The sequence below is a fragment of the Mycteria americana genome, chromosome 1 (genome assembly GCF_035582795.1).
Source record: "Mycteria americana isolate JAX WOST 10 ecotype Jacksonville Zoo and Gardens chromosome 1, USCA_MyAme_1.0, whole genome shotgun sequence".
Lineage (NCBI taxonomy): Eukaryota > Metazoa > Chordata > Aves > Ciconiiformes > Ciconiidae > Mycteria > Mycteria americana.
Window position 1 is genome coordinate 103,569,087 of NC_134365.1, and position 14,674 is coordinate 103,583,760.

General features: G+C 41.2%; 1 protein-coding gene across 10 annotated transcripts in view; it reads left to right on the plus strand.

Annotated features, from left to right (window-relative positions):
• EPHA6 (EPH receptor A6) overlaps positions 1-14,674 on the plus strand; it is a 532,902-nt gene that overhangs the window by 69,560 nt on the left and 448,668 nt on the right. The window lies entirely within an intron of this gene.

Here is a 14,674-nt window from a genome sequence, read left to right on the forward strand (position 1 = left end):
GCATCTGGCAGAAGGTCACCAGTATGGTTATGCCCTTTGAGAAGACACTGACGAAAGTGCGTTTGTTTAGCCTGCAGAAGAGAAGTCTGTGGGAGGACCTAATAGCAGCCTGCCAGTACCTATGAGGGGAAGAAGACAGAACCAGAATTCTTGCTGACATGCACAGCAGGATGATGAGAGAGAGTGAGCATAAAATGAAATGGGGAAATTCTGACCAGGTGTAAGGAAGAACTTTTTCTCCATGAGATCAGTTAAGCAATGGTATGGGGTGTCCAGAGAGGCTGTGGATTCTTCATCTTTGGAGGTCTTCAAGACCTGGCTGGACAAAACCCAGAGCAACGTGGTCTGAATTCAGTGTTGATCCTGGTTTGATTTAGAGATTGAACTAGATGACTTCCCGAAGTCCCTTCCAACATTGATGATTTTATAATTAATACATTAAAAAGAAAAATATTTCTACCTGCATTTATTCATTTTGATCTGTTTAAGGAAATTTGTTGGCAGTTCTTCTCTATTCTTTTGCCTCCAGAATAAAAAATCTGGATGGAAGCTAAGCATTTTTTGTCAGCCTTGGTGTTACCATATAAACTTCATTAAATTTCTGTGATGGCATGATGTGTAGTGTTCAAAGTTTCACAGATACCTGAATGAACACATATAATGACTGAAACATATTCTGACCCAGTGGCCCAACAGCATTTGGGAACAAATAGCTTATTTTAACAAATATGATATATAATAATAAAGTACATTGTCACATATCTTTGTGGGAAGTTGCTTATTTTTCACAGCTTTGTAAAACATTTTCTAGCTAACATCATTGACCTTTTGGGGCTTTTTTCTTATCAAAATGACTTAATGTAAAGCTTGTGTTCATTATCTTTCTTAAAGAGGAATTTAAGAAAGATACAAAGTTTAAGCATTAAAAAAATTAAAATTGACACTAAAGGTTATTCCTGCAGCCTAATAAATCCACTGTACCTGCTCTGAGAATTAAATCCTTAGTGTAAGTTGCTGTCTTGATCAAGTTAAGATGCTTTTGCAATTTTGATTTTAAATAGCATCATAGGAGGCAATTCCTGAGAAGAACATATTTCAGTTGGAGTGAATTTCTCTCTAGGCTCTATATCCCCGCAAGATCTATATAGCATTTCTCTTCAGCATAATCTCAAGTTTGAGGCTGTGATACATATCCTGTGGACTTTCACTTATATATATATATATATATATATATATATATATATATATATATATAAAAGCATCAGTTAGGAAGATTTACTGTGGTATTATTATTAACTTTATTAACTTACTAAGTTTCCCACAGTCAGTGCTCTGGAGCACCTTTACGGCACGAACAGGGGGATCTCAGCATACCTGTACCAGCAGGGCTCGGTGTTCCAGGAGATGTGTTCCCCTCCTGCATTCTATAGATTTCCACTCTGTCACTCCAAAGGGTTCAGCATACCTGATATTTCTGTAAAGCAAATGGGTTGTAACGTTTTAGGCTTACTGAGATCAAGATAATGCTAATGAAATAATGCCAAATTTTTCCTATGAAAAAGATCAAATTATAGTTGGGAAATGCAGTAAAAGAGAAGTGGCTTATCTCACTCAATCTACCTCGGGGTCAGCCAGTAGTGGACCCACATTTGGAATTAAGAAGCTCCTAAAGCTTAAGAAAGCTTTTTCTTTCTCTTCCATTCTCACATCATTACACTCTGTGTAATGATCTGCTTCTCTACAAGAAGTCATTTTTTGCAATTACTGATAGCATACTCAGGGTTCTAATTTGACATTTTTAAAACAATATTTATTGTAGTGAGAACTTACATGGGGAGCATTTCTTTAAAAAACAGCACTAGATAGTATTATGTAAAACTAGTTTTACCGCAAGAGATTAGAAAATTTAATCAAAACATCTGATCTATCATAATAGAGCCTTTTCTCAGTATAACTTAATACTTTTGATCAATGGAACGTGAATAGTTCTCTATTTTGCAAGATCACAAAAGTGATTTTTTTCCCCTCTACTTCAATTGAAGCATACTTTCAAGTATAAAGCTCAACATACTGTTTCAGACAGCTATCAGCAACCATTTTGTTTCATCAGAGGCTCGGTGATGCCAAGGGAAACCAAAGGAAAATCTGCAAATAGGAGCCAAGAGCGACCACGGGCGTTCCAGCACAGATTTCAAGGAGCACATCACTTGTAGCTCAGAACAGTAGCATTCAGATGAAGACTTTTAGAAATACAATGTCAAGAGTGAAACATGCATATCACAAGAACTTTAAATTACAACAATTGCTTTCAGATTTTCTTCAGCCACAGCAAACAGCAGTCACATCTATGCTCACAAAGAAACAGATACTGGCAGTGGAAGGTGCTGAATTAATTTGAATTCATTTAGATGAAGATTTCCGCTCTTCATCTGTTTGGAGATGTACTTGTAGGTCCACACATATTTAATACACAGACATGAGTAGAATGTGATTGTTTTCCAGTGGGTCTTTTCAAAACAAATGTTTCACATCAATATTTCTGACAGAAAGAAATTGTGAAAGTAGTTTGGCCCATATAGAGAAATACAGATTTCAACTTGCTTCCCAAAGTTCTAATAAAAATGTTAAAATTTGTGAGAAATAGCGCTCCAGCATGGCTATTTTAGTTGATTTAATGCTTTTGGGTGGAACAGATAGATTAGAAATGTAATATGTCTTGTAATATTTTAATCTTTTCATTTTATTTCCATTTTTTATTTCCAGATATTGTAAAAGAATGAGAAATGAGATATACATGTAAATGGAAAAAAGGCTTTATTAAAAGTTTACTATTCTGCAAAGAACAGCGTGTTTAAAACTTTTATTTTTTTTGTAGGTGGTGGGCCAAATCTTCTCAAGTTAGGCTTTCTAGTGAGTTGTGGGAAATAAAGTTCAATAAAGGACAAAGCTTCCAAAGAGGCTGAAGATTACTAAAGATCTATCACAACTTGAAGTGTGTACCAGAGCTTCTCTGCTGGATTTGATGTTGCTGTTTCCCGTTCCATTGAAGTGAGGGATAACACTGGATTTGTTCACTTAAAGAATGAGTGTTTTCCATATTGCGAGAAACATTAGCATTAATGTGCAGTAAGAGTTGTATTAAAATCTGCATGCCCTGTACTCAGTTGTAGGTAACATAACATTTTTTTCCCAGTGATTTGATGTATCATGTCTTTAACAGTGTAATATATTTAGTTGAGCAGAGAACAAATCTTGAAAATTTTATCCCAGAGGGTATAATTTGCCCAAATATTAACAAGCGGAGTGTAAAAAACCTCACTCACTCAAAGTACAGAGTTCACTGAAAACCTCCCAACTGCAAGGCAACAGGCCACAGGCCTTAGTGGGACTGTTTCTGCTATCAGGCATTTCTAGTTACGGAATTTTGCTGTCAGATTTTGACACTGAGGGTATAGGATGGCTATTGGGAGAGTGATGTAGGTGAAGCAACCGGTAAGAGATGCATTATCACTCCATATAAAGTGTAAGTAGTACTGTTATTAAGGTGATGGTGGTATGTGGACATAAATTAGATAAAGTTTGTAGGTGGAGGTAATTTAATTCATTAGACTACTTCAGCACACAATCTTTCATGCACAAAAGCCTTTCTTCTGGCCTGCTTGAGACAGAGTAGAAAATTTATCTGCTTTTTCCATTATATCAATTAGTCTGTTAAAAGCTATAACCTCCACCTACAAATATTTCGTTATCCATGGAATAATATAGTTTATTTCAACATCTAAAAGTTCAAGCAGCTAAACAATAATCTAAAGAGTATGCAAATTTTGAAGCTTTAAAATCTCAAAGCACAATTACTGCAAATCCTTAAAATACAACAGCTACTAAAATATTATTTGTCTAGAGGAATTACTTAAGCACTGGATAATTAAGAGTACATTAGGAATATTGTTTCCAACAGTATTTTTATTCAGAATTTAATAGAATCTTTCAAATTTGCATACTTTGGTGGGACTAAATAAAAATGCAAGTTTCAACATGTGCAATGTGATCTAATTTGCATAAAATACACATTTGTAATAAAAATCTAGAGCTCTGCGGGAATAACCAGGGCTATGTTGTAGATAATTAAATCTTTAGCCTAAGTTCATTTAAATATCTGGAGGATTTATAGAAGTAACTACACTTAAGAGATTCCTGTAAACAAATTTTAGTAAATGCTTAACTGTTTGCAGTATAAAGGCTGAAAAAAGATTATACGTTTCTAGAAAAACTGAGTTTGACACAGAAGCAGAGACAAGCTTACCAGAGTGTGGCTGAATGTGTAGGCTATGAGTAATTGCTCATTCATATTAAACAACTCAAGCTGCTCCACAGATCCACACCCCTGTGAGATGTAACTGGGTATCAGAAGCCCAGATTCTGTATAACTTAGGGCAGTGTGAGATCAATGACTCCTTCACATTTCCGTTCAATTCAGTGAAAACTGAGACTATGAAATGTGCAGATTGTGGGAACACAAGGACCACATATAAAAAGTTTTTGAATAACTGTCCTGTTAATTTCCTGTTTTATTAACATAGCTTGGAAGAAAATGAAAAAGCTGATTAGATATAATTTAACAGATATGTATGTGAACACAATTAAATTATTTATGTAGTCCCTAAGCAGACACAGATTAAAAAGAATTGAGGAAGGAGCTAAAGCTATTTTTGAAAAGTATGTGGACGGCCCTCAATAATGAGCAAAGTTTCATTCAAATTTGTATGCTTCTTATACCAGTATTTCTGTTATGTTTTACTAATACTGCTCATATCTCAATGCAGGGGATCGTCCTTAGACATCTCAATGATCACAAATGAATGTTATGTATCTCTGACATGTAGGCTGAGTATAGTGCTTCAATCTATATAATAAAGTAAAATAAAAATATCTTAAACTATTCTGTAGATTTGTAACACAGTAATTTTATGAAAATTCAGGAACCTTTGGTGTCTCCAGTAATATTGTTCCTCTTCAGCTGTTTTTTATGTAGTAGTTTAGGAGCTGTTTACTTACAAATGCAGACTTCTGTGGCTCAATGTTATAAATGTAAGAGTCTCTGACCATCCTAGCAAAGACTGCAGCAGTCTGATTCTGATTTCTGAGGAAAGAGAGTAGGAAGAGATACAGCAAAAAATCATCACATACAGCAAAAAAAAAGTCACGCTTTCTCCCGCAAATCTGTGCCCACTGGGAGTGCTCTCTAGAATGACTTCAGTACCCAGGTTGGTAGTTCTTATGAAGGAAATGTATGTTCAGAATAGCACAAATGAAAAGATGTACATGCAAAGAACAGAATTACCGTTTAGTCTCTCTATTCCTAAAATTCATGACAGTTTATGAAAAGAAATCTTTGCTACAGTATATGGTCAGCTTAGTGCAAAGCATACCTGCCCATTAGTTTGAGAAAAGTAAATCCATATGCAGCCACAACATTTCTTTGAAAGTTGTTCCTCAGAAGGAAATGTGAAATTCCTGACAGCAACCTTCTATCTAATGCCTAGCAGGAGCATTACTCTAGGGAAGTGCTTAACAGTGGAACCCTGAAGCTGGGTTTGAGTTTTCTTCATGCCAGTGTTACATTTGTGTCATGGCATACACTAAATCAGGAGTATGTGGTTTTAACAATATTGCTTTCTTTTCCAAATAAGGAAAAATATCTATCTTTCTTGTCCTTGGGATACTTCATGGCCCAAACAAATTACTTACTTAATGCCATTCCAGTTTACTGATGAAATGAGGCTATGTAATCAGCTATACTTTGGAAAAAAATGACACAGGCTGACGAAAACACATAAGACATCTCAACAGAAAGTCTTGTAACCTGTTTTACTTAGCGGTGATGAAGATGATCTTTTACCACAGCAGTGTATTGCTAATCTCTCAAATCAATGCTTCCTATGCAGTAAAGCTTCCATCAGAGATCTAATCCTGCTCCTATTTAAGTCAGTGAGAAAAATAGAGTAGGCTTGAGGCCAATATATGCAGAGAACTATGTAATGTCTCTAAATAAACAGACATTCTACTTGTAATCAATCACAGGGCAAGGAGCAGCAAATATTAGAAAAATACATACAGATAATTTGCTTCTGTTACTGTACATTAAGCCTGTGATTTTACTGGCTTAAGACTTTTAGTGCATAATAGTAGAAAACACTGAAGTAAATGTTGCAAGGACAGAAAACTGATTTTTGTATATTGCAATACTGCACGTCCCGGAAGAATAGAATGTGGTAGGAAAACCCCCTAGGGTTTGTGTTTAATCCAAATACCCAGCCAGTAGCTACACACACTATTTATTTCTTTGTCTGATAACTTTGGAACATCTATTCTGTTTTGACTCCTAAAAGGTATAAAATATTTTGAAGAATTTTCTTTCTAGTCGCTTGTACAGCAAGAAAGACAGGAAGATAATAGTGATTCATACTAATTTGGCTCAAATCCTACTTCTTCCATTTGTGATCTTGTCCTGGTATTTAGAATACCAAGCCTGGTTTTGAAAATGTTAATGTATTGAAAATGGTTAAATATATTGATAGGGTGTCAAAAAACTTATGATAAATGCTATCTTAACTGACATACATTAGTGTCGTGTGCCATGGAAATGTGCCATTTCCCACAGAAGATGGACACTGTCACTACAGAGGCATCATGTTTCTAAGACAGGCAGCATGTAACCGCTGTTGGTACTGTCTTTGTTCAGATTGAGTAAATGTCACAAGAAATACAACGTGCTGCTGTTTACCTTTGTCATGAGTGGAAATGACAGACTGCATGTTGACTCTGAGATACCACCATCTCATCAGCTGTTCCCAGGGAGGTAGGCTAGGATAGATTGCTGTTCACACAAGTAACTTGATTTTCCTGTTTAAGTACCTTTATTATAGAAAGTGATCCTTTCCTGCCTCAAAAAGATATTCTGAAGATGAGTACACTAGTGATCGTAAAACACAAGATGGTGGGAAAAGACCAACTAGGTATGATCCATCACAGAATCACAGAATCGTATAGGTTGGAAAAGACCTTTAAGATTATCAAGTCCAACTGTAAACCTAACACTACCAAGACCACCACTATACCATGTCCCTAAGCACCTCATCCAAACATCTTTTAAATACCTCCAGGGATGGTGACTCAACCACTTCCCTGGGCAGCCTGTTCCAATGCTTGATAACCCTTTCAGTGAAGTAAAATTTCCTAATATCCAGTCTAAACCTCCCCTGGTGCAACTTGAGGCCATTTCCTCTCGTCCTATCACTTGTTACCTGGGAGAAGAGACCGACCCCCTCCTGGCTACAGCCTCCTTTCAGGTAGCTGTAGAGAGTGATAAGGTCTCCCCTCAGCCTCCTTTTCTCCAGGCTAAACAACCCCAGTTGCCTCAGCCGCTCCTCATCAGACTTCTGCTCCAGAGCCTTCACCAGCTTCGTTGCCCTTCTCTGGACACGCTCCAGCACCTCAATGTCTCTCTTGTAGTGAGGGGCCTAAAACCGAACACAGTATTCAAGGTGCGGCCTCACCAGTGCCGAGTACAGGGTCACGATCACTTCCCTACTCCTGCTGGCCACACTATTTTTGATACAAGCCAGGATGCCATTGACTTTCTTGGCCACCTGGGCACACTGCTGGCTCATATTCAGGCAGCTGTCAACCAACACCCCCAGGTCCTTTTCTGCCAGGCAGCTTTCCAGCCACTCTTCCCCAAGCCTGTAGCATTGCATGGGGTTGTTGTGGCCCAAGTGCAGGACCTTGCACTTGGCCTTGTTAAACCCCATACAATTGACCTCAGCCCATCGATCCAGCCTGTCCAGGTCCCTCTGCAGAGCCTTCCTACCCTCAATCAGATCAACACTCCCACACAACTTGGTGTCATCTGCAAGCTTACTGAGGGTGCACTCGATCCCTTCGTCCAGATCATTCATAAAGATATTAAACAGAACTGGCCCCAACACAGAGCCCTGGGGAACACCGCTTGTGACCGGCCGCCAACTGGAGTAAACTCCATTCACCACCACTCTTTGGACCCACCCATCCAGCCAGTTCTTAACCCAGTGAAGAGTACACCTGTCCAAGCCATGAGCAGCCAGTTTCTCCAGGAGAATGCTGTGGGAAACCATGTCAAAGGCTTTACTGAAGTCTAGATAGACAACATCCACAGCCTTTCCCTCATCCACTAGGCGGGTCACCTTGTCGTAGAAGATCAGGTTGGTCAAGCAGGACCTGCCTTTCCTGAACCCATGCTGGCTGGGCTTGATCCCTTGGTTATTCTCTACATGCCGTGTGATAGCACTCAGGATGATCTGCTCCATCAGCTTCCCCGGCACCGAGGTCAGGCTGACAGGCCTGTAGTTCCCCGGGTCCTCCTTCCAGCCCTTCTTGAAGATGGGCATCACATTAGCTAATCTCCAGTCAACTGGGACCTCCCCAGTTAGCCAGGACTGCTGGTAAATGATGGAAAGGGGCTTGGTGAGCACTTCTGCCAGTTCCTTCAGTACTCTCGGGTGGATCTCATCAGGCCCCATAGACTTGTGAGTGTCTAAGTGGTGCCGCAGGTCACTAACCATTTCCCCCTGGACTACGGGGGCTCCATTCTGGTCCCCATCCCTATCTTCCAACTCCGGGGGCTCGGTACCCAGAGAACGATTGTCCCTGCTATTAAAGACTGAGGCAAAGAAGGCATTAAGTACCTCAGCCTTTTCCTCATCCTTGGTCACTGTGTTCCCTCCCCCGTCTACTAAGGGCTGGAGATTCTCCTTAGCTCTCTGTTTGCTGCTAATGTATTTGAAGAAGTATTTTTTGCTGTCTTTTACAGCAGCAGCCAGATTGAGCTCTAACTCAGCTTTGGCCCTTCTAATTTTCTCCCTGCACAGCCTTGCTACACCTTTGTAGTCCTCCTGAGTTGCCTGCCCCTTCTTCCAGAGGTCATAGACTCTCCTCTTTTTCCTGAGTTCGAGCCAGAGCTCTCTAGTCAGCCAGGCCGGTCTTCTTCCCCGCCGGCTCGTCTTTTGGCACCTGGGGACAGCCTGCTCTTGTGCCTTTAGGACTTCCTCCTTAAAGAATGTCCAGCCTTCGTGGACTCCTTTGCTCTTTAGGGCTGCCTCCCAGGGGACTCTCTCGACCAGTCTCCTAAACAGGCTGAAGTCCACCCTCCGGAAGTCTAAGGTGGCAGTTTTGCTGACCCCCCTCGCCGCTTCTCCATGTATCAAAAACTCTATCATTTCGTGATCACTCTGCCCAAGACGGCCTCCAACCATCACATGGCTCACAAGTCCTTCTCTGTTCATGAACAAGAGGTCCAGCGGGGCACCTTCCCTCGTTGGCTCACTCACCAGCTGCGTCAGGAAGTTATCTGCCTCACGCTCCAGGAACTTCCTAGACTGTTTCCTCTCTGCTGTATTGTATTTCCAGCAGACATCCAGTAGGTTGAAGTCCCCCACAAGAACAAGGGCTAGCGATCGTGAGGCTTCTCCCAGCTGCTTATAGAATAGTTCATCAGTCTCCTCATCCTGGTTGGGTGGTCTGTAACAGACTCCCACCACAATATCTGCCTTGCTGGCCTTCCCCCCGATTCTTACCCATAGACACTCCACCCTATCATCACCATCATCGAGGTCTAAACTATCCAGACACTCCCTGACGTATAGGGCTACCCCACCACCTCTCCTGCCTCGCCTATCCCTCCTGAAGAGTTTATAGCCATCCATCGCCGCACTCCAGTTGTGCGAGTCATCCCACCACGTTTCCGTGATGGCAACCATATCATAGTTTTCCTGATGTACAATGGCTTCCAACTCCTCCTGCTTGTTGCCCATGCTGCGTGCATTGGTGTAGAGGCACTTCAGCTGGGCTGTCGTCCGTGTCTCCTTCATAGAGGAACACCGCTTGTGTGCTTTGAGGCGTTTCACTGGCATTTCCCTCTTGGCTCCTATTGCCTCAGTATCCCCTAGCTCAACTCTGCTCGACTTCGGCTGTGCCCCAGCGTACCCCACACATCTCGGAGGCACAGGCCGAGTGCCCTCGCTGGCACCCGCTCCCTCCAACCGTGGCACATCGTCCCTCAGCGTCTCATGGGCAAGCCTGATATTATCCCCCTCCCCCTTCGAGTCTAGTTTAAAGCTCTGTCGATGAGCCCCGCAAGTTCCTGAGCAAAGATTCTCTTTCCCCTTTGAGAAAGATGAATCCCATCAGACGCCAGAAAACCCAGTGCTGTGTAGGCATGTTGTCAAAAAATCCAAATCCGTGGCGGTGACACCAGCCACGGAGCCATGAGTTGATAGATTGGGTGTCTCTGTTTCTTCTGGTGTCACTGCCCACAACTGGAAGGAGAGAGGAGAAAATAACCTGCGCTCCAGAGTCCCTTACTAGCCGTCCCAAGGCCCTGAAGTCTCTTTTGATCGCCCTAGGACTTCGTGTTGCAGCTTCATCGCCCCCCACATGGAAGAGCAGTAGGGGATAATAGTCCTAGGGCCGTACCAGGCTAGGGAGTATCCTCGTGACATCCTTCACCCGGGCCCCCGGGAGGCAGCAGACTTCCCTAAGAGGAGGGTCCATCTGGCATATCGGACCCTCGGTTCCCTTCAGAAGGGAGTCACCCACAACTATAACCCATCTTCTCTTCCTTGTGGAGGTGGTGTTAGTACGAGAGGTACGTTCTTCTGACCTGGGCGACACCTCTGGTGTAGGCAGACTGTCGTCGCCATCCTCCATTGACTGGCCTGCCACCTCCAGGGCCTCATACCTGTTGTACAGAGGCACCTGGGGGGCGAGGTGGGCAGGGAGGGCCTTCGCCTGCCGCCACGAGCGTGGAGTCACCTCCATTCACTCTCCTCCTTTGAGCTGCTGCCTTCAGCCCAGTGCGGGGGGATAGAGGATCCCCTTGATCGTGGGTTCTTACTGGTGGCTGCTGCTGCTCCTGTTCCTGTCTCAGGGGAGGCAGAGCATGGCACCACCGGTCGATCTCTTTCTCAGCCTCCCTGATGCTCCTTAACCTTTCTATCTCCTCCCGTAGCTCTGCCACCATGCAGAGCAAATCATCCACCTGGTCGCACCTCACGCAGCTGTCCGCACGGCTGCCATGCGTGAACAGCGAGAGGCCCAGGCACTCCCTGCAGCCCGAGACCTGGGTGGCCGCATGTTTTTGTGGGAGCTCTGTCTGGGTAGCCACATCCGCTCTGGCGAGCACAGAGGGCATCGCTTTCTGACGAGTGAAGACCGTAGCTGAGTTTCTTCTGGAAGGATGGGGACTACCGAATGAACTCACTTTCCACAGTTCTTCTTGAGCTAGTAGGTGCCTCCGCCTTCCCTACACACCCTGCCTGCGTGAACTGCCGCGCAAACTGACGCGACACGCCCTTCTGACGCGCCATGCCCTGTTTACCCATCCTGTTCGCTGCGCTCCTAGTCGCTCGCGCTCCCTGGGAGATGCTCTTGTATGGGAAGGGAATTGCTGCCATAGCAGCTCAGTCCCATACATGCATACTGAAAACATTTCTAACTCACTTAGAACTAAAGGTTGGAAAAGAAGTGGCAGTTTGCAATGTTGGTAGCCAGTGCCTGTCTGGTATTGACTGGGAGCGTATAGCTGGAAGTTTTTGGAAAAAGGGTAATATATACAAGTCTGTAAACATAAGATCATCTCAGATAAGAGGTCTTAACTAACAGAGGGAAATAATTCTTCAGAAACTAATGAGTTAGAAAGTTGAATGGAGTTTTTCTTAGCAATTTACTGGCTTTCCTGTCCTGTATGTTTATGGTTTTTTAATGTTAAGCATGAAAAATAAATTGTGAGGTTTTCTGTTGGTACCCAGTTCCTTGATGGTAGTCTGTGCAGTTTCATTATTCACAGGCTCAGCTGGCCCATTTATAAATCTCAATAAAACTACCTAACACAGATATTTTTTTACAGAACTATATTCTAGAGAAATATTGAAGTGGGTGATGATGAATATGCATTTATTTCCTAAATTAGGAAAAATGTGTTAATTCTGTCTACAGCAATAAGCTCTTTGATTTTTTCTCTTAGATGCTAAGATTTTGGCCTAAACATTTAGCAGAATAGTTCCGAGCATAAGCTTGCCAGAATGCGCATTCTTTCAAATACAGAACCGTGTAAAAGGGATATCTACACCTTGCTTTCCAGCAAATAGGAAATTAAAAAGTGTATAAGAAGATATAAAGCAGAGCTTACAGAATAAGTAACTCGAGCTTTGGGTGCCTCTCAAAGCGTCTTCAGCTTCTTGAGGTACGTGGTTCATTAGTGGACACTTCCAGCATACATTCTAATGTAGTGCTTTCCATGTAGTATAGTAAATGCAGTCACTTACACCTGTTACGTTTTTTTAAGTATACCATCAAATATATTACATACCAAAAGGAAGACAGGAACACAGTAACAGAAGAAGAGTACCTTGTTTAATGTAAGTTGATCTCTGAGACACATTAACAGCAAAACCAACTTATCTGTAGATCTGCATCCTACAACTCCATTTCATCCCGCTCTGCAGCACAATTTTTGTGCTGGAGTTACCACCACAGCGAAGGCAAGAAACAAGATGTGCTGTAGCTGGTTCCAGTTACATGCATGCTCTCTGCTAGCCAGCACGCAGAAAAGACCAAACAGCAGAGGTGCACTCTTGAGCTTTCCTTCATTTGGGTCATTATTTTCATGCTCTGATTCTCACAAAATATTTGGAGTTGGTGTAGCATGGAGATTTTCTGTAAGCTAAACTAAGAGGTTCAACAGTTATTAATGTACAGAATTACGGACAGGCAGGCAGCAGTCATAGAATCCTCATTTCTTTAGGAGATCAGCTATCTCCTTTCATATGTTAGTGGGCTTGAAATCTTTTTTCTTCTTAGTCTCCTGTTCTTTTATTTTCAGTAAAAGGCGGATGAGACACTACCATTAAAATACTATTGCAGAAGCTGAATCAAAGGCATTTCAATGCCTATGAAATGCTGATGTGAGGTGGCAGAGCTATCAATAAAGTCAGTTGCACACAGTTTAATGGAACAAAGGTACTGAGTCCTGAAGGTGGCCTTGGACAGTAAGGAATAAAAAATTTATGAAAGTACAGCAAAAAAAAAGGTCCAAGTGACAGTGTAGCACAAGTGGGAGTGGGGTAAATGTTGAGACCTCCAGATGTTTAGGTGAAATCATATGGAATTTATTTTCATATCTTGTCTGTGATTTGTAAAGAAGGCATGAAAGTAGATAAAGTAAACCAGAAAATGCATATTTCAACAATTTAATACATAATGGGCCTGCATCTCCCTCTTCCTAGCTAGATGAATTTTTTGCTTTATTTGCAATAAGCGATATCCAATCCAGAAAGTCTGTTCACCTCTCTCAGGATATGATCATTTAATCTATTCTTTGGTACACTTCCATACTGATGATCCTTTGTATCCCAGAAAATTATTTTAGACTGTTCAACATCTTGAAGCAGTTTATCCTCAGACTGTTCTATTTCCTCTACCAATAATTTCACAGAATGTACCAGGTCAGAGAAGCCAGTATTAGTTTTCTTTTATTGTAGTATTTTCAATAGCTAGCATTTCCATTACCTCTAAAAGACTCCATCTTCTTTCAGAAGTTAAATAGATTTGTTGTGTATTGGCAATTTATCTTCAAATATATACTTTAAAGAAGGCTAGACAAATGGTAATCTCTTTGTAAATGCTGTAATTAGAAATAGCAATCACAACATCTTTTTTAAACGGCAATTGCTTCAGTATTTTGCTATATGTAAATTACTGAGAATTTCTCCTTTGATATCTTGGAGATTCCTTTTTTCTGTAACCTTAACATCTGTGACAAGTCCAGTGAAATTCGAAATACATATTGATGGGAGAGAATGTTTAAGAAAATATTTTCATTCTGTGGTGCCTCAGAGACGGATCATCATAGATTCTTTCATAAACTAGCTGTTATAAGTAAGTATTAGAAAAAATCAATTAGATCGATTAGATTAGACCTATTAATTAGATCTATGGAATAGATTAGTTTAGAAGTTGTATTTAATACGTACAAAGACATATTTTCTGTCAAATGAATCTTAGGAGCACTATTTAACTTAGCCTTACAAAAAGGTTTTCTGACATGTTATCCTTAGATCATAATAAAAAAACCTCCTACAAGATAAGCTGTGTAAGTGATACACTGCACAGCATTCTAAATAAAACACTGGGCCTCCACCAAGCATCCCAAGGTCTGCACCAGGATTGTGTTGGAAGGTAATCCGATAAATCCATTGGAAAATTTGAGCAGGGAGAAGTTTTTTTTGGGCATTTTCTCCTCACAGTAAATAAATACTGATATCACAGTGTGTATGGTGGTAGGAAATGACATGGTGGATCATATTAAGTCATGGAGATGAAGTTTTATGTGCCGTACTTAAATAAATAATCACAAAATAGCAGTTTCTGCTATTTTAAATTTACACAGCTATATATGCTGTTGTTATTGTTTTAATTTTTCTTCTTATGGTATTGGCCACATACTGTCACCTAAGAGAAAGACAAGAGAATTAAAATAAATATAATGAGGAAGATACATTTGGTACTAATGGATCATTTTATGATAATACTGTTGTTGCTGTCTGGGTGGGAGCACAAGGGATGCTAGTGCTCCTCTTCT